Below are 20,584 nucleotides of genomic sequence, written 5' to 3' on the forward strand. Positions count from 1 at the left end.
ACAGGCAAATATAGAAAATCTTTTTATTTAAAAACACGTGTTTTCTCCGGTCCGTGTCACACGGATCACATCAGTTAGCGGTCCGTGTGACACCCGTGCTGCTGGAGAAAAAACGGGCACGTCTCCATGTGAAATAGCGGGGCCACACAGTCCGTGTGAAAACACGGCCGTGTGAGAGTGCACAATAGGGTAACATGGGTACATGTGACATCCGTGTTAAAAACTGATGTCACACGGACGTCTGAAACCAGCCTAATTCAGAGACCTACATATAAAGATAGTGGAGGAAGCCGCTACTCCCCATCATGGCTGCACTTGTTTCAGACTCATTTAGTCTTCATTCTGCTCTGGAAAAAAAAAAACATTATCCAGCACGATCTGGCGGTCGAGTTGCTGTTGTTTCTGCAGATGAATCAGAAAAAGAAGAAATGATGATCGTCCAGTGAATGTAATGGTAATGCGGCATTTTAAAGTAAAGCCCCATAGAAGATAAGAGTGGCATTTCAGCGCTCTGGAGATGCACAGAAGGATGAGAAAAATCAAGATCTCAGGAAAGATACTTGATCGTTGCTGCAAATAATGGAGGCATTCATTACAGGACTTGAAAAACGTTGCTTTTTTGTTGCCTAGTATTGCAGCTCAGTTCCACTGCAGTGAATGTGGCAGAGTTGCACCACTAGGGGGAGCTCACTGCATGCAGTTATCCTGTTAGCTCCCTCTAGTGGTGGCTGCAGGTAAACTGTGTCGGTATTTTACTCTGTTTCCAGGAAATTTTGGAGATCTGTATTAGAAAAATGAGACTCTGAGGGGCTGTATTGATACAGTAATTCAACCAGTAAATAATTTTGGACTTCTTCTTTTTTTTTTTTTTCTTTTTACATTTTAATAGATCCTAGTAGTGAGCTATTAGATCCACAGTCACCAGTGCATGGTGCCGATGACATATAGATATATATATATATATATATATATATATATATGTAAGCAGTTGGGTGGGCTATTGTTGCTGGGTTCCTTAGATCAGCAAGTCCTGATGCAACCCTATGGACCAAAAAGAAAGTTTTTAGCTCTTGTAAGATAAGTAGGAAGCATCAAAAGAGAAGTGTTATGGTCCAGGACCGGTATTCCCGGTCCAGAGTTTCTCAGACCTGGCCTGGTCATGTCGGGGGTTAACTCCCATCAGCCTCGTTCTGGTTTCAGGGGACACTATATCTGGGCGCTGCACCAGTATTCCAGTGCTGGTTATAGTTTTGCTCTGCAGCCTGTGACTGGCTCTGGTGAAATTCCCTTTATGATCTGACTTCTAGTTACTGTGTCCTGACTTGTACCCTCCCCCGTTCGTCCGTCTGTCCCAGTCCCTGACTTCCCGCTCTTGTCAGTTGTCTACTCATCCTGGTTCATCCTCCCTCCCGTGTTTGTGTCTCCTCACCCTCCGGTCTTGTCTTCTCTTCCCTGTGCCCTTTGTGTTCCCCCTGCATACCTGATCTCCCAACATCTGACTTTGATTCTGTTTTCTGACCTGATTTTGATCCTCCCTTTGCAGTGATTTGACTTTCCTGTCTAGACCCTGACTGCTTGACTACTCTATTGCCCCCTGGTGGTTCGCCTGTGAAATGCCTGAAGTTACTCTGCTGTACTTCACCCTCCTTTGGCTATGTGCCCACGTTACGTTCTATTACGCAGCGTGTAAATCACTGCATGTGTGTCTCAGAACGCAGCCGAAAAGCTGCGTTCTGAGACGCATTGTAACTGCAGAATTCCTGCAGAATTCATGCGTTCTGGATGCTTGCTCTGCCATGGGAAAAGCATCCAGAATGCACATTTTTGACAGTGCGGTCCTACTCTGCTCTGCTGTATCCCCATAGACTTGCAGCAGAGCCGAGTGGGACTGCACTGTCAAAAAGAGCATGGCTGGCTGCGAGACTGAGCCGTGCAATCAGAATGAACTCTGATGAACTTCACCTGACTTCATTGTGATCGCATGGCTCTGTGCGTGTGCCGCGGCTTGATTTTTTGATCACAGGTTAAGGAATCATCGGAGACCGCAAATCTCCTGAGTGACTGAAGTGAGCCGCGCGATCACCGGTGCTGTCACTCAGGTTACCCGCGGCCAGCTCGGGTCCGCCGCTCGAGACCTGTGGCCGCGGATAACTGAGTGACGTCTCCGCTGACAGGGTGACTCACTACAGTTGCTGCGTGGAGCTGACAGGAGCGGCGGTGTTCTACGGCCACTCCTGTCAGCTTCATGTAGCAGAGCTGGATGCGTCGTGGGACCTTGTGAGGATTACGCCGGACCTGGAGGGGTGTTTGGGGATTGTAATAAAGTGGTGAAAGAGGATGTTTTTTGTCTTTTAATTTTAAATAAAGGATTTTTTTTGGGTGTATGTGTTTTTTACTTTCACTTACAGGTTAATCATTGGGGGTGTCTCATAGACGCCTGCAATGATTAATGTAGGACTTAGTGGCAGCTATGGGCTGCCATTAACTCTTTATTACCCAGATTGCCACCGCACCAGGGCAATTCTGGATGAGCCGGGTAAAGTCCCGGGACTGTTGCATCTAATCGATGAAGCAATTCCGGGTGGCTGCTAGTTTTAGGCTGGGGGGCTCCCCGTAACGTGGGCCTCCCCATCCTGAGAATACCAGCCTTCAGCCGTGGGGCTTTATCTTGGCTGGTATCAAAATTTGGAGGGAGGGACTGCATGCAGTTGTTTTTTGTTTTTTTTTTTTTTTTAATTTATTTATTCATTTATTTTACTGCACTACATAGACCCGACCCGCCCGCCGGTGCCTGTGATTGGTTGCAGTGAGACAGCTGCCACTCAGCATGGGGGCGCGTCTGACTGCAACCAATCATAGGCGCCGGTGGGCGTGGGAAGCAGTGAATACGAGATGGAATAACGAGTGGCCGGCATTTTCAAAAGCTGGAGAAGCCGCTGAAGTGTGATAGCCATGCAGTGCCGCGCCGGTGTTTGGTCAGTGATCGGTGAGTATGAGAGGGGGGGGGAGAGGGATAGACTGACATTGCAACCAAAACGCACAAAAGAAGTGACATGTTGCTTTTCAGAGCGCAGCGTCTTGGCAGCAGCTGAAACGCTGTGTTCTAAAACGCAACATGGGAATGGAATTTGCACAATCTTCATAGATTGTGCTGGGGACGCAGAACGCATGCAGTTATGCTGCAGTGCAATACGCAGTGCAACTGCATGCAAATACGCAATGTGGGCACTGAGCCTTTCTGTTACAATGTTACTTTTGACTTTCCTTCACTACTCTGCTGCCACCTAGTGGGGAATATCCTGTACTACGTCTTACCAGCCCTTTGTACAGCGTTCCAAGAAGACTATGTAATCCAAGGGCCCCACTTGTCTCTTGGAATCTAATGCTTAAAGTCTACCTCTTATTGGAAATACTAATAACAGTCTAGTCTCCCCACCATGCTTTACACTGCAGCAGTTCATTTCAATCAGCTGCCGCTTAAAAGCAGAAGCCCATGTAAAAATAAATAAATAAAAAATGCATGGAAATTTTAGATCCACACCGGCAAGGACAAAAACATAATCTGCAATAAAAACTAAATCCCAATTCATTGATTATTAGGAAGCATCAAAAGAGAAGACACTATGTAATCCAAGGTTTCCTTGTCTCTTTGAATCAAAAGCCTAAAATATACCTCTTTATGTCATTGGAAGAACTAAATGTAGTCTTTCCACCATGCTTTACACTGCAGTTCTGTTTATTTAGATCAGCTGCTGTTTAAAAGCAGAAGCCCATAAAATAAGCAATGCATGGAAATCTTATCTATCCTAGCAAGGACAGAACCATAATTTGCAAAAAAAAAATAAAAAAATTAAAATGCTCATTGAGTGAAGATTATTAGGAAGCATACTAAGGAGATGTCAGGGTTTCCCTTTAAATTATAGCATGTGGAATATCTAATTGCCTGTGCACACCCATATAATTAGGATGCCTGCAGTAAAGTAGGGGAAAGGGTTAAATCAGCGGAGATGCCGGCACTGCGGCATAGATACGCATCCATTGTAAATTCGGCGCCATTAAATTTCTGCAAATGTATTTATTATTTCTTCCCTCCATTAATGAAATCTCCTCTGCCTGACATGATAAAATAAATACAGAAGACGGAGGAGAAAATCTGCAATTATCCCGCTGCACCCCGACAAGACGAACAACAAAAGAGTCGTCCTGTGTTGTGACAAGCTTTCTAGTCTTTGTGATGCTCGCTGTGATTGCGGGACGCCGGCGTGAAAGCTAACGAGGAGCAGAAGGAAGGAGCGCCGCTCTGTTCTCCGAAGCCGCTCCGGCTGCCGGCTTTTTCAAAGGACTCGCGACTGTAGCTGCCTGCAGCGACCGAATGTTTAATTCAAAGGCACCTGGGGATGTTCTCTTATTACTTCTTGTATAATTAGGGATGTGGCGGCCAATTATTCTGCATTGCTAGAGCGTTCCTAATGAATTGATAGCGGCTCGGAAAAATGCACCCGGTTTTATCTAAGTCACTGTTTGCACTAAGAGGACTGCAAAGGTATTTTTGGGGGGCGTGGGTACATTGGAAAAGGGTCACCCTTCAGAAAGTTACTGCTGGTCATAAGAAACCCCCACCCCCAGAGTATTGTGTGTACAGCCATTGATTGGCTGCAGCGCTGCAAACGAGACATCAAGAATGACTGAGGAAACGCCAGCGGTTCAGTGCTGGACCCGGGTGGGTGAGTAATACTCAGTTTGTACAGCAACTTACAGCAAAAAGTTTTGGAATGAGGACAGACCCCTGGCGCATTACTGGAACTAAGGGGCTGGGGCCGACCCCTGGTAACAGCCCAGAGCATTATCCTCTTCCACCAAACTGTACAGTGGGCACAATGTAGTCAGGGGGGTAACATTCTCCTGGCATTCACCAAACCCAGACTCCTCCATCAGACACAGATAGAGAAGAGTGATTTGTCATTGCGCAGAACACGTTTCCTCCAGAGTCCAGTAGTGGTAGATTTACACCACCTCCATCCGACACTCTGCATTGTGCTTGGTGATGTGCGGCTCGGCATTGTGCTCGGTGATATATGGCTCGGCATTGTGCTTGGTGATGTACGGCTCGGCATTGTGCTTGGTGATGTACGGCTCGGCATTGTGCTTGGTGAGGCGCGGCTCGGCATTGTGCTTGGTGATGTACGGCTCAGCATTGTGCTCGGTGATATATGGCTCAGCGTTGTGTTTGGTGATGCGCGGCTCGGCATTGTGCTTGGTGATGTATGGCTCGGCATTGTGCTTGGTGATGCGCGGCTCGGCATTGTGCTTGGTGATGCGCGGCATTGTGCTTGGTAATGTAGGGCTCGACATTGTGCTTGGTGATGCTCGGCATTGTGCTTGGTGATGCTCGGCATTGTGCTTGGTGATGCGCGGCTCGGCATTGTGCTTGGTGATGCAGGGCTCGGCATTGTTCTTGGTGATGAGCGGCATTGTGCTTGGTGATGCGCGGCATTGTGCTTGGTGATGCGCGGCTCGGCATTGTGCTTGGTGATGTATGGCTCGGCATTGTGCTTGGTGATGCGCGGCTCGGCATTGTGCTTGGTGATGCGCGGCATTGTGCTTGGTAATGTAGGGCTCGACATTGTGCTTGGTGATGCTCGGCATTGTGCTTGGTGATGCTCGGCATTGTGCTTGGTGATGCGCGGCTCGGCATTGTGCTTGGTGATGCAGGGCTCGGCATTGTTCTTGGTGATGAGCGGCATTGTGCTTGGTGATGCGCGGCATTGTGCTTGGTGATGCGCGGCTCGGCATTGTGCTTGGTAATGTAGGGCTCGACATTGTGCTTGGTGATGCTCGGCATTGTGCTTGATGATGCTCGGCATTGTGCTTAGTGATGCGCGGCTCGGCATTGTGCTTGGTGATGCAGGGCTCGGCATTGTGCTTGGTGATGCGCAGCATTGTTCTTGGTGATGAGTGGCATTGTGCTTGGTGATGCGCGGCTCGGCATTGTGCTTGGTGATGCGCGGCTCGGCATTGTGCTTGGTGATGCGCGGCTCGGCAATGTGCTTGGTGATGTGCGGCTCGGCATTGTGCTTGGTGATGTGCGGCTCGGCATTGTGCTTGGTGATGCAGGGCTCGGCATTGTGCTTGGTGATGCGCAGCATTGTTCTTGGTGATGAGCGGCATTGTACTTGGTGATGCGTGGCATTGTGCTTGGTGATGTGCGGCTCGGCATTGTGCTTGGTGATGTACGTCTGCAGGCGCAGTGTTTGTGCTGATGTTACCAGAGGAGGTCTGGACTCTGCAATTATGGAGTCAGCAGAGCGTCTGTGACTTTTCTGCCCTCTGTTCCTCAGTACTTGGCCCTCCGCTCTGTAACATTATGGTGTCTCCATTTTGTGGCTGATTTGCTGCGGTTCCTTCTACTTCTCAATAATATCACTGACTGGTGATAGGGGGGAGATTTAGCAGGAAGAAATGTCATGGACAGACTCATTACTCCAGTGCCTTCTACACTGCTCAAAAAATTAAAGGCAACACTCCAATAATACACCCTAGATCTGAATGAATGAAATCTTTTCATTGAATACTTTGTTCTGTACAAAGATGAATGTGCTGACAACAAAATTACACAAAAATCATCAATGGAAATCAAATGTTTTAACCAAAGGAGGCCTGGATTTGAAGACATACACAAAATTAAAGTGGAAACAAGTCAACATGAGGCTCGGTATTGTGTGCGTGGCCTCCACGTGCCTGTATGACCTCCCTACAGTGCCTGGGCATGCTCCTGATGAGGTTGCAGATGGTCTCCTGAGGTATCTCCTCCCAGACCTGGACTAAAGTGTGGCACCCCAGTGGTCATGGGAGCCCTAGTGGTGGTGTTCTCCCCACCGGGGGGCAATGCTATGCCTGGAAGCAGCGGGGAACTCTCCATGTCATGTACAAACACACACAACACTTCTCAACTCAGGCCAGAAGGGGAAGCTCAAGTCCTGGTTGGGACAAGCTTCCCTGTGCTTTCTGGGCTTGGGAGGGGTTAGACAGGGAGACAGGAAGAGGGACTTCAGAAGATGAGAGACTAGAAAAGAGAACTGTCGCTGTAAGAGAGCTGTTGTGCAAGCTTTCCAGGACCGAGCGCAAGAATCAGGACACCGGGGTCCTCGACTGTCTGGTGCTAATAGCCCAGCAGTAAAACCCAGCAGACAGTAGGAGATTCCACATCTCCTGGCTCACCAGAGACTTCCAAGGCGAAGTAGCACGATAGAGCCCGGGGCTGCAGAAATACAGCGGGCACTGCATCCGGCTTGCGCTGCCCGCCATAAGGGGCAAGGCATTTAGCATCTAAGAAGAGGGACGCTGTGCTGCTTCAGGCCGCAGTGACCCAGGCACAGAGCGCATTAAGGAAGGCCTTCAACCCACCAGGCAAAGCGAGATTCCCCACTGCTACCAGGCTGACCGGACCACTGTAACTTCGGGACTATAAAGACTGACCAGTTAAAGGTAAAAGAAACTACCGGCCTGTGTGTCCAGTTACTGTTGGCGTCCTCCGTCCATCACCCCAGCGCACACCACCATAGACTGCCACCCCCATCATCCTCCCTGGGGCCTAGCTCTACCTGTGGGGAGGGGAGTTGAACTATCCCATTAGCGAAACCAACCGCCCCAGGGGACAACACCCACAGCGGCGGCTAATCCCTCTGGCCACACACCACAGGTGCCATTGTGACGCCCTGGGCAAGCCAGGGGTCACAGGTCATCACACCACCACACCCTACACCCCAGTTAGGAACATCCAAGCTACCAAAATCCTTGTTGCCTTCCTCCAGGAGCTGGTGTCCACACCAGGGGGTGGGCCAGGCGGTTGGCTCCGCCCACCGAGGAGTTCACAGCCCTGGAGGCGGGAGAACCAAGCAGTCAGCTCAGGGAAGAGCTTGAGTGAGGAGCTAAGTGACGGAGTAAACAGTGAAGTGTAAAGAGAGTGAAAAGTGACAGAAGTAAAGCCTGAAGTTGGTCCGGCTGTGTGCCAGGACAGTGTCAGCAAGGTCAGCAGACGGCGGTGATTGTCTGGAGGGGTGACTGCTCGGAGGTTGCTGGAAGGACCGCGGACGGGTAGTGGTCCGGCGGTCTGGAGCAGTATACAAAGGACAGTCAGCACCAGGGCAGGGGCCTTTCGGATCCCGGCAAGGCTAGGAGTCACCATAATTTGCCAAATCCGTCAGTGAAGGGGACGACTGTCTCCCAACAACCAAGTCCCGATAGAAGGCAACAGTCCAACCGTAACGGAGAGACACCGCCACCGCCAGGGCACCAGTTTCTCAGGGCCAGCGCCTGCGGGCAAAGTAGGGCTTCTCCGGCCCATATCCAAGCCGGGGAGCGGGTTACCGGTGGGAACCTATCGCAACCAATATCAACTTAGGTGCAGGACAGAGGGACCGTCACCGTCACCTACTGGGGAAAGCAAGTGCAGCCGTCCGTGGGAACCGTCTTTCCAGCCGTGTGTTTTACCGAGAACTGTGTCATCGTCTCAGGCTGAGTGAGTACTACAGTGCCGCAAGGCACAGCGCTGCCCCCCGCGTCCCTGCGCCCACCAAGCCCTGCATCACCCACCTCATCACTGGGCCCCGGGATCACCAACCCCTACCCACGGAGGGGCAACACAACAACTGGCTGCTCCATACCATCCTTCCTGGGATCCAAATACAGAGCAGCGGTGGTGTCAACCAAATCACCACAACCGTGGGTGGCGTCACGGACAATAACCAATCCCCACACCCAAAATCCCCTTTCACTCACGGGCGAGGAGCGCCGCTAGAGTCCCCGGGATCCGGCCCATCGCTCGAGCCACGGAGCAGCAGCAGGCCGCAGCAGCCGCGGCAGCCGGACCCGAGCAGCAGTGGGAGAGCGCGGCGTCCCCTCCTCCGCCCGCGACACCATCACGAGACAAGAACTCCCAACATCCTCAACCCCTTCATCCTCATCTCCCCACCGTCATCCCACTATCCATCCCTCTTTGTGGACACCTCGGGGTCACGACGCCAGGCAGGGCCACCCGTGACATCCCCTGACCCGGTGACGAGTATTCCCCAAGGCCCCGTGAGGTGCTCCAAAAGCATCCGCCAACTCCTGGACAGTCTGTGGTACAACATGACGTTCGGAGATGGAATGAGGCATGATATTCCAGATGTGCTCAATCGGATTCAGGTCCGGACGGGCCAGTCCATAGCTTCAATGCCTTCATCTTGCAGGAACTGCTGACACACTACAGCCATATGATGTCTGGAATTGTCCTGCATTAGGAGGAACCCAGGGCAAACCGCACCAGCATATGGTCTTACAAGGGGTCTGAGGATCTCATCTTGGTACCTAGTGGCAGTCAGGCTACCTCTGGCGAGCACATGGAGGGCTGTGCGACCCTCCAAAGAAATGTCACCCCACACCATTACTGACCCACTGCCAAACCGATTATGCTGAAGGATGTTGCAGGCAGCAGATCGCTCTCCACGGCGTCTCTAGACTCTGTCATGTCTGTCACTTGTGCTCAGTGTGAACCTACTTTCATCTGTGAAGAGCACAGGGCGCCAGTGGCAAATTTGCCAATCCTGGTGTTCTGTGGCAAATGCCAAGCGTCCTGCACGGTGTTGGACAGTAAGCACAACCCTCATCTGTGGACCTCGGGTCCTCATACCATCCTCATGGAATCGGTTTCTAACCATTTGCACAGACACATGCACATGCACTACAATACTTTCATCTGCCCTGAGCAGGGCAGATCAAAGTGCGCCTGCGCAGGACCTCAATGCCGGCGCGTGTGTATGACGCAGACGTCTCATGCACCGCGGCTTCATAAAAAGGAAGACCAAGATGGCCGAAAGGGGAGGTGCTGGTCCCAGAGAACGGCGCCACCTATCTGACTGTTGTGCACCGGAGCGACCTTCTAGGTGAGTATTATGAAGTGTTTTTTATGTTATACCCAACGGCCTGGGCTCTTATATACAGCATGTTAGAATGCTGTATATAAGAGCCCAGTGATGGTGGCCGCAGCCTATAGGGCAAAAAAACAGGGGACAGGTTCCCTTTAAGACCCCTGCCCCCTGTCTTATACTAACCTTCCCGTGTCTCCACCTTTTTACCAATGCTGCTCTGGTCCCGTGCGCCATCTGGCTGGCCAGAAGTCAGAAGTTACGCCACAAGGTCTAAAGCAACCATAAAACTCAAAATACCTTTAAAATAACCCTACAGGTTCATGGAAAAGGAAATTGATGTCTTTTTCTTATAAAAATCAATTTCTATTTAAATTTTTAAAATACATATGAAATATGTTCCAAATCAATTTGGGACAGGATCAGAAACCCAGGTAAGTTAGCAGCGGTATAGAAGGTAATGTACATAACTAGTGTGGGAACCATTATTATAATTATCCATCACTGAAAATATAACAGTAATAAATTGCAAAGTGCTATTATGTATATGATTATATGCAATGGCTATAAAGAAAGGTATAGAAGGAATGACTTGTTGCAATAGAATGCATGAAAAATGCAAAAAATGTTTCTAAGTCAAATATACCTTGTAAATGGTCAGTGAAATCCTGCGTGCCGCTATGCCCCGACGCGCGTTTCAAGCGTGCTTTTCTTCAAGAAATGTGCGTCGTGGTATAGCGGCACGATTACTTATACCAGTCGGTCCTTAAGGGACTCAGAGAAGAACCTGACTATTATAGCTCATTTAAACTGGCATTACTAGCCCTGGTGTAGGCCATGATTGAGAAGTCTGTAGAGTACCTGTTTGGGTCAGAAGTCCATGTGTGGACTGATAATCCACTCGCCCAACTGGAGAATGTGAAGCTGGGGGCACTAGAACAACGATGGGTAGTGACAATGTCCAAGTATCAATCCAAAATATCCTACTGATCAAAAGCCAAATGTGTTGTCTAGAGTGACCCAAGAGCGACCAACTCGCTTCAAAAGGGAAAATGCAAAAATCAGGAGCTTGCGGAAAACCGATTTCAACAACTTAAAGGGAAGAGCTTAATCATGTAAACTGGGACCATGTAATGGTAACTAGGGATACAGAACATAAATGGGGAATGTTTAAGGATTTACTACTAGAATACTTTAGAAAACCTATACCCTCAGAAATAAAAAGGAACTACTATGGGTAAATAAGACCGTACAAAATATGATAACATAAAAGCAAAAGGCATGCAAAATCTTGAAGACCGAAAATACAGAAATAGTATTTCAGGAGTATAAAGATCGCAATAGGTAATGCAAAAAAAAGAAATCAAGCTAGCAAAGTTAGCTACTGAAAAACAAATCACCAAAGTTAATTAAAATAAATCCCTAAAATGTTTATAAATACATCAATGCCAACAAGAAAAAAATAGATGGTATAGGCCCCTTGAAAGATAACATGATATTTATAGAGTACAAAGAAAAGGCTGAGATATTGAACAGGCACTTTTCATCTGTGTTCACCAAGAAAATGACTGTTCCAGGGATCAATCAACACGGCAAAAATCAAAGTTATTCACTTGATATAATGAATTTAACACAAGAAGTACACCTGTGTTTGAGCAAATTAAACATTTACAAATCCCCCAGACCAGATGGCATTCATCCACGGATATTGAGATCTGTAAATGACAGACCACTGGATCTCATTTTCTTAGACTGTCTTGTGACAGGCTTGGTGCCTCAGGATTGGAAGATGGCTGATTTGACACCGATATTTAAGAAAGGTAAGAGGGTGGATTCGGGCAACTACTGTCTGGTAAGTCTGACATCAGTAGTGTGCAAAGCTTTTGAGGGCTTTTTCAAAGATGACATCTAATGATATATTAGAGGAAATATAATAACTGACAACCAGCATGGATTTATGAAAGATAAGTCATGTCTAACCAACATGTAGGAGGTAAGTGCAAATCAGGATATTGGTAATGCAGCCGATGTGATTTATCTGGACTTTTCAAAGGCATTTGATACTGTACCACATAATAGCCTTATACTGAAGCTCCAGAAGCCGGGACCAGGGGAAACTATATGCAACTGGGTAAGGAATTGGCTAAAAGATAGAAAACAAGGTCGTCGTAAATGGTACATTCCCTAATTGGGCTATAGTCAGCAGTGGGGTACCGCAGGGATCTGTACTGGGAGGAGTGGGGAACTGCAGAGATCTGTACTGGGAGCAGTGGGGACCGCAGGGATCTGTGCTAGGACAGATTCTTTTTAATCTCTTTATTAATAACCTTGTTGATGGGATTGATAGTAAAGTATCAGTCTTTGCTGACGACACCAAACTACGTACTAATGGCTCTCTGCTCCACTAAAGTTGTTTTTGGCGTCCTTAGGATCTGAAGATACAGTTGAAAGTGCCCACTGTTGGACCAGCTCATATGGTATTTGCCAGAATTGCCAAATGGGCATCCTGGATCTGTGGCAGAGAACAGTCAAGTTGCTGGATGGGAACCATAGGGAGCTGAGTCAAGTCACAATCTGAAATCAGGGACATGACAGGATGTAGCTGAGAATATACATCAGGACAGGGTCAGAATCCTAAGGAAGAAGGGAAGTCAGGATTGTCCAAAGACACAAACGAGAAGCAACAGTGAAACCACTGCATGAGACCAGGGTGAATGCGCTTGTGGCGCCCCTGAGGCTTCAGTCGCCATAGGGTATTGCGCCTCACCAGAGGTGCAGTATTCATCTCGGGTAAGGAGGAGGTCATTGCCGGTAAACCACCACAATCTACCACAACACAGTTAGATGCCTTCTCACTGTGACTGGGTTAGGGTAGAGACATTGGAGGGTGGCCATCACTAATGTAGTGGACCCTCTGCTCACTAGTTCAGGATCCCAGGGGGTCGGAGCTACACAATGAGGAACAAGGCGAAACACGCACTTAGAAAGTTGGACGCTGACACTGGATAGGGCCAGACACGGACCAAGTGAGACATGAGGAGAACACGGTCGCTGAGGGGAGAGATGATAGCTCCCTCAGGACCGAGCGCACAGAACAGGGTGCGGAGCCCTAGGCTGGTGGGCACTGGAAATCCCTCCAGCAGAATCCGCCGGGCAGAGGACTTCAAGTCTTCTCGCCCACACCAAGCTCCTGGGGCACGGCAGCATATAGATCCACGAGTAGTGACAACAGAGCGGCACCAACTATGGACTCGCACTGCCTGCTATACGGGACAGGAACGTGGACCATTCAAGGACTCGGGTCCCTGCGTGGCTTCAGGCCGCAGGGACTCACACAACACGGCGCAAGTAAGAAGGACTCACAGGAAGAAACACCGGTTCAGGCCTCCAAACTATCTAGGATTGGCTGGGTGTCATCACAGCGGAGTCTGTCAGTCCAAAGGCGGTGACATCTCAGTGAGTAAAGGACTTTAACTGCAACCTCTGTGTCATCCAATCCTTCCTGCGTCCTGCGCTCCTTTTATTAGATTACACTACTACCCCAACCTCCCTGTGGGCCTGAGCTCTGCCTGTGGAGAGCTGTACCATCCGAGCTGCACTAACATCTGCCCTCAGAATAACTACCATCCCCATCATCATCCTTCCCCCTTTCTTGGACACCGCCGGGGTCACGGAACCGGGCCTAGCCACTGTGACATCCTAAATTCCTGCACTGGCCCGGTGACGAGTAACCCCTGGTACCCCTTGGGCGCGTCAGTCTAACCTGCGGGGGTTGCACTGGACCACGGGGGAGGAACTAAGCAGCAGACCTGTATAGCCTAAAGGCCGCTTTACACGCTGCGACAATTGCTCAAGCGATCTCGTTGGGGTCACGGAATTTGTGACGCACATCCGGCCGCATTAGCGATGTCGTTGCGTGTGACACCTTTGAGCGATTTTGCATCGTTGCAAAAACGTGTAAAATCGCTAATCGGTGACATGGGGGTCCATTCTCTAATATCGTTGCTGCAGCAGTAACGAAGTTGTTCCTCGTTCCTGCGGCAAGCACACATCGCTCTGTGTGACACCGCAGGAACGAGGAAGCTCCCCTTACCTGCCTCCCGCCCGCAATGCAGAAGGAGGAGGTGGGCGGGATGTTCGTCCCGCTCATCTCCGCCCCTCCGCTTCTACTGGGCGGCGGTTTAGTGACGCAGCTGTGACGTTGCTGTGACGCTGAACGAACCGCCCCCTTAGAAAGGAGGCGGTTCGCCGGTCACAGCAACGTCGCCGGGCAGCGATTTGCCCATGTCGCACAACCGATGGGGGCGGGTACCCACGCTAGCGATATTGGTACCTATATCGCAGCGTGTAAAGTGGCCTTTAGAGTGGCTACTGAAAGGGACAGTGACTGCAAGGTTAAAAAATTGGGACGGCTTTCTTGTGCACAGAAAGGTTTAGGTTTAGGGTAGTGGGCAGAAGGTTCATGGGCGGTGAAGTCACATGTGCCGCTCACCTTGTGCCGCTCACCTTGTGCCACCTTATTGAAAGGAACAACCACATTACCTGGCAGCTAGCTGCACCGCTGGGGGTTAATTAAGGGTGACTCCACCCGTAGCTCCAGCAGAGAGCTAATGACTACTGATGATCAGCACTCTGCAGTAACACGGACAACCCAGCTGGGAAGCACCACAAGTCTCAGCTATACTTGTGCTTTACTGCACCTTGCTTGCATTGTCCAGCGCTGTCTGCAGTGCAAGTATAGCGCCATCCAGAGGCAGTCGGGACACAGACGTAGGAATACAAACCCCAGGAGGAGCAGAACTCCGAACGAAGCGAACAGTAAGCGACCTCTGCAGCCTTATACACATGAGATTGTACGGTCATTCCATGTATCAGGCTGCGTTCACACAATGAATATTTGGTGCGGTTTTGATGTTGCAGTTTTTTTGCAACTATTTGGGTTTCTCTTTGTATTTTTGATTTGTCATGCTTTTTTATTGTTACAGCTCTCTACATAGAAAGGTCTATATATTTGGAATTCTCTCATTCATCTCAGTGTTTAAACCTACCGCACTTTGTTTTTTGTTTTTTTTTTTTTTAATGTGGTTTATTTTCAAGTTTTACACAGTTTCTGCACTTGTGTGATATATTTTTATATCTAAATACTAGGAATATTGCATCTTATTTGATTCCTTTTGGAATATTGCACCTTTTTATTGATTTTTAAAATAATAAAAAATATATATCTTTTTATAGACTTTTTTTTTTTAATAGCCTTAAAATGTTATGAAATTGGATTATGAAAAAAATGTAAGAATTTACTCTCTAAATACTGGAATTGATGTCCATGTGATGTGCTCTTATAGAATGTCTTTTATTATCTGATGGGTGAAGGATTTACAAAAGTAACAGAAGTCTTACCGCATATTTATCAGGAGTGTTATCCAACTTTTTATAGTCTTTCTCTCTCCCTCCTTTCTCTCTTTATTTCTCTCTTTTTCTTTCTTTCTCTCTCTCGCTCTTTCTTTCGCTCTCTTTTTTTCGCTCTCTTTCTCTTTCTTTCGCTCTTGCTCTCTCGCTTTCTCTTTTTCTTTCTTTCTCTCTCTCGCTCTCTCTCTTTCTTTCACTCTTTCGCTCTCGCTCTTTCTCGCTTCCTCTTTCTTGATATTTCTCGCTCTTGCTTTCTCATCAAATAGGCTTTATTGGCAGGACCAAAATACAATTAGCATTGCCAAAGCAAGAAAAGAAGTGTGACAGGGGAGTGGGTTAGGGTTGTGGGGTGTTGGGGCCACAATTTGGGGAATGATGGTCCATTTGGAGGTCTTTAGTACCCCTCAGCTTATGACATGTGGTGACATATTGGGCGGTGATCTCCACCATTGATTCCTTTTCCCCCAGTAGGATGTGGAGTTTCCTCTCCTCGACCATGGTTGGAAAGTCTGGGGTATGAGTGGTAAGTATCTGGAAGTAGGAAGCCCTCACTGCTGAGTATTTGTTACAGTGCAGCAGGAAATGCACCTCGTCCTCCAGAGCCCCCTGCTGGCAGTGCTGGCACAGTCTGCCTCTCTTTCTCCCCTGTATCTGTCTCTCTTTCTCCCCTGTATCTGTGTCTCTTTCTCCCCTGTCTCTCTCTTTCTCTCCTGTCTCTCTCTCTCTCCCCTGTCCTCTCTCTCTCTCTCTCGCCCTGTCTCTCTCTCTCTCTCTCCCCTGTCTCTCTCTCTCTCTCCCCTGTCTCTCTCTCTCTCTCCCCTGTCTCTCTCTCTCTCTCCCCTGTCTCTCTCTCTCTCCCCTGTCTCTCTTTCTCCCCTGTCTCTCTCTTTCTCTCCTGTCTCTCTCTCTCTCCCCTGTCTCTCTCTCTCTCCCCCCTGTCTCTCTCTCTCTCTCTCTCCCCTGTCTCTCTCTCTCTCTCTCTCGCCCCTGTCTCTCTCTCTCTCGCCCCTGTCTCTCTCTCTCTCTCGCCCCTGTCTCTCTCTCTCTCGCCCCTGTCTCTCTCTCTCGCCCCTGTCTCTCTCTCTCTCGCCCCTGTCTCTCTCTCTCTCTCGCCCCTGTCTCTCTCTCTCTCTCTCGCCCCTGTCTCTCTCTCTCTCGCCCCTGTCTCTCTCTCTCTCTCTCTCGCCCCTGTCCTCTCTCTCTCTCTCGCCCTGTCTCTCTCTCTCTCTCGCCCCTGTCTCTCTCTCTCTCTCTCCCCTGTCTCTCTCTCTCTCTCTCCCCTGTCTCTCTCTCTCCCCTGTCTCTCTCTCTCTCTCCCCTGTCTCTCTCTCTCCTGTCTCTCTCTCTCTCTCTCTCTCTCTCTCTCCTGTCTCTCTCTCTCTCTCCCCTGTCTCTCTCTCTCTCTCCCCTGTCTCTCTCTCTCTCCCGTCTCTCTCTCTCTCCCCTGTCTCTCTCTCCCCTGTCTCTCTCTCCCCTGTCTCTCTCTCCCCTGTCTCTCTCTCTCTCTCCCCTGTCTCTCTCTCTCCCCTGTCTCTCTCTCTCTCCCGTCTCTCTCTCTCTCCCCTGTCTCTCTCTCCCCTGTCTCTCTCTCTCTCCCCTGTCTCTCTCTCTCTCCCCTGTCTCTCTCTCTCCCCTGTGTCTCTCTCTCTCTCCTGTCTCTCTCTCTCTCCCCTGGTCTCTCTCTCTCTCCCCTGTCTCTCTCTCTCTCCCCTGTCTCTCTCTCTCTCCCCTGTCTCTCTCTCTCTCCCCTGTCTCTCTCTCTCTCCCCTGTCTCTCTCTCTCTCTCTCCCCTGTCTCTCTCTCTCTCCCCTGTCTCTCTCTCTCTCCCCTGTCTCCTCTCTCTCTCTCCCCTGTGTCTCTCTCTCCCCTGTGTCTCTCTCTCCCCTGTCTCTCTCCCCCCCTGTCTCTCTCTCTCTCTCCCCCCTGTCTCTCTCTCTCTCCCCCCTGTCTCTCTCTCTCTCTCCCTGTCTGTCTCTCTCCCCTGTCTGTCTCTCTCTCTCTCCCTGTCTCTCTCTCCCCTGTCTCTCTCTCTCTCTCTCTCCCCTGTCTCTCTCTCTCTCTCTCTCTCCCTGTCTCTCTCTCTCTCCCCTGTCTCTCTCTCTCTCTCTCCCCTGTCTCTCTCTCTCTCCCCTGTCTCTCTCTCTCTCTCTCCCCTGTGTCTCTCTCTCTCTCCCCTGTCTCTCTCTCTCTCTCTCCCCTGTCTCTCTCTCTCTCCCCTGTGTCTCTCTCTCTCTCCCTGTGTGTGTCTCTCTCCCCTGTCTCTCTCTCTCTCCCCTGTCTCTCTCTCTCCCCTGTCTCTCTCTCCCCTGTCTCTCTCTCTCTCCCCTGTCTCTCTCTCTCTCCCCTGTCTCTCTCTCTCTCTCCCCTGTCTCTCTCTCTCTCCCTGTCTCTCTCTCTCTCCCCTGTCTCTCTCTCTCTCCCCTGTCTCTCTCTCTCTCCCCTGTCTCTCTCTCTCTCCCCTGTCTCTCTCTCTCCCCTGTCTCTCTCTCTCTTCCCCTGTCTCTCTCTCTCCCTGTCTCTCTCTCTCTCCCCTGTCTCTCTCTCTCTCCCCTGTCTCTCTCTCTCCCCTGTGTGTCTCTCTCTCTCTCTCTCTCTCTCTCCCCTGTCTCTCTCTCTCCCCTGTCTCTCTCTCTCCCCTGTCTCTCTCTCCCTGTCTCTCTCTCTCTCTCTCCCCTGTCTCTCTCTCTCCTGTCTCTCTCCCTGTCTCTCTCTCTCTCTCCCCTGTCTCTCTCTCTCTCCTGTCTCTCTCTCTCTCTCCTCTCTCTCTCTCCCTGTCTCTCTCTCTCCCCTGTCTCTCTCTCTCTCTCCCGTCTCTCTCTCTCTCTCTCCTGTCTCTCTCTCTCTCCCCTGTCTCTCTCTCTCTCTCCCGTCTCTCTCTCTCTCTCTCTCCCGTCTCTCTCTCTCTCTCCCCTGTCTCTCTCTCTCTCCCCTGTCTCTCTCTCCCTGTCTCTCTCTCTCCTGTCTCTCTCTCTCTCTCTCTCTCTCTCTGTCTCTCTCTCTCTCCTCCTGTCTCTCTCTCTCTCCCTGTCTCTCTCTCTCTCCTGTCTCTCTCTCTCTCTCCCCTGTCTCTCTCTCTCTCTCCCCTGTCTCTCTCTCTCTCTCTCTCTCCCCTGTCTCTCTCTCTCTCCCCTGTCTCTCTCTCTCTCTCCCCTGTCTCTCTCTCTCTCTCTCTCCCTGTCTCTCTCTCTCTCTCTCTCTCCCCTGTCTCTCTCTCTCCCCTGTCTCTCTCTCTCCCCTGTCTCTCTCTCTCCTGTCTCTCTCTCTCTCTCTCTCTCCTGTCTCTCTCTCTCTCCTGTCTCTCTCTCTCTCCTGTCTCTCTCTCTCTCTCCCCTGTCTGTCTCTCTCTCTCTCCCTGTCTCTCTCTCTCTCTCCCTGTCTCTCTCTCTCTCTCCCCTGTCTCTCTCTCTCTCTCCCCCTGTCTCTCTCTCTCTCCCCTGTCTCTCTCTCTCTCCCCTGTCTCTCTCTCTCTCTCTCCCTGTCTCTCTCTCTCTCTCTCTCTCTCCCCTGTCTCTCTCTCTCTCCCCTGTCTCTCTCTCTCTCTCCCTGTCTCTCTCTCTCTCTCCCCTGTCTCTCTCTCTCTCTCCCCTGTCTCTCTCTCTCTCTCCCCTGTCTCTCTCTCTCTCTCCCCTGTCTCTCTCTCTCTCTCCCCTGTCTCTCTCTCTCTCTCCCTGTCTCTCTCTCTCTCTCCCCTGTCTCTCTCTCTCTCCCCTGTCTCTCTCTCTCTCTCCCCTGTCTCTCTCTCTCTTCTCTCTCCCTGTCTCTCTCTCTCTCCCTGTCTCTCTCTCTCTCTCCCTGTCTCTCTCTCTCCCCTGTCTCTCTCTCTCCCTGTCTCTCTCTCTCTCCCCTGTCTCTCTCTCTCTCTCCCTGTCTCTCTCTCTCTCTCCCCTGTCTCTCTCTCTCTCTCCCCTGTCTCTCCTCTCTCTCTCCCCTGTCTCTCTCTCCCGGTCTCTCTCTCTCTCCCGTCTCTCTCTCTCTCCCCTGTCTCTCCCCTGTCTCTCTCTCTCTCTCTCCCCTGTGTCTCTCTCCCCTGTCTCCTCCCCCTGTCTCTCTCTCTCCCCTGTCTCTCTCTCCCCCCCTGTCTCTCTCTCTCTCTCTCTCTCTCTCCCCTGTCTCTCTCTCTCTCCCCTGTCTCTCTCTCTCTCTCCCCCCCTGTCTCTCTCTCTCTCCCTGTCTGTCTCTCTCCCCTGTCTGTCTCTCTCTCTCTCCCCTGTCTCTCTCTCTCCCCTGTCTCTCTCTCTCTCTCTCTCTCCCCTGTCTCTATCTCTCTCTCTCTCTCTCCCTGTCTCTATCTCTCTCTCTCTCTCCCTGTCTCTCCCCTGTCTCTCTCTCCTCCCTGTCTCTCTCTCTCCCCCCTGTCTCTCTCTCTCTCTCCCCTGTCTCTCTCTCTCTCTCCCCTGTCTCTCTCTCCTGTCTCTCTCTCCTGTCTCTCTCTCCCTGTCTCTCTCCCTGTCTCTCTCTCTCCCCTGTCTCTCTCTCTCTCTCCCCTGTCTCTCTCTCTCTCTCTCTCTCTCCCCCTGTCTCTCTCTCTCTCCCCTGTCTCTCTCTCTCTCCCCTGTCTCTCTCTCTCTCCCCTGTCTCCCTCTCTCTCTCCCCTGTCTCTCTCTCTCTCTCCCTGTCTCTCTCTCTCCCCTGTGCTCTCTCTCTCTCTCTCCTTCCCCTGTCTCTCTCTCTCTCTCTCTCTCTCTCCCTGTCTCTCTCTCTCCCCTGTCTCTCTCTCTCTCCCCTGTCTCTCTCCCCCTGTCTCTCTCTCTCCCCTGTCTCTCTCCCCTGTCTCTCTCCCCTGTCTCTCTCTCTCTCCCCTGTCTCTCTCTCTCTCTCTCTCTCCTGTCTCTCTCTCTCTCTCCCCTGTCTCTCTCTCTCTCTCCCCTCTCTCTCTCTCTCTCTCTCTCTCTCTCTCTCCTGTCTCTCTCTCTCTCTCCCCTCTCTCTCTCTCTCTCTCTCTCTCCCGTCTCTCTCTCTCTCCCCTGTCTCTCTCTCCCTGTCTCTCTCTCTCTCTCTCTCCCCTGTCTCTCTCTCTCTCTCTCTCCCCTGTCTCTCTCTCTCTCTCTCTCTCTCTCTCTCCCCTGTCTCTCTCTCTCTCCCTGTTCTCTCCTCCCTGTCTCTCTCTCTCTCTCCCCTGTCTCTCTCTCTCTCCCCTGTCTCTCTCTCTTCTCGTCTCTCTCTCCCCTGTCTCTCTCTCCCCCTGTCTCTCTCTCCCCCTGTCTCTCTCTCTCTCCCCCTGTCTCTCTCTCCTCTCTCCCTGTCTCTCTCTCTCTCCCCTGTCTCTCTCT

Source organism: Anomaloglossus baeobatrachus, unplaced genomic scaffold (assembly GCF_048569485.1).
Source record: "Anomaloglossus baeobatrachus isolate aAnoBae1 unplaced genomic scaffold, aAnoBae1.hap1 Scaffold_677, whole genome shotgun sequence".
Classification (NCBI taxonomy): Eukaryota; Metazoa; Chordata; class Amphibia; order Anura; family Aromobatidae; genus Anomaloglossus; species Anomaloglossus baeobatrachus.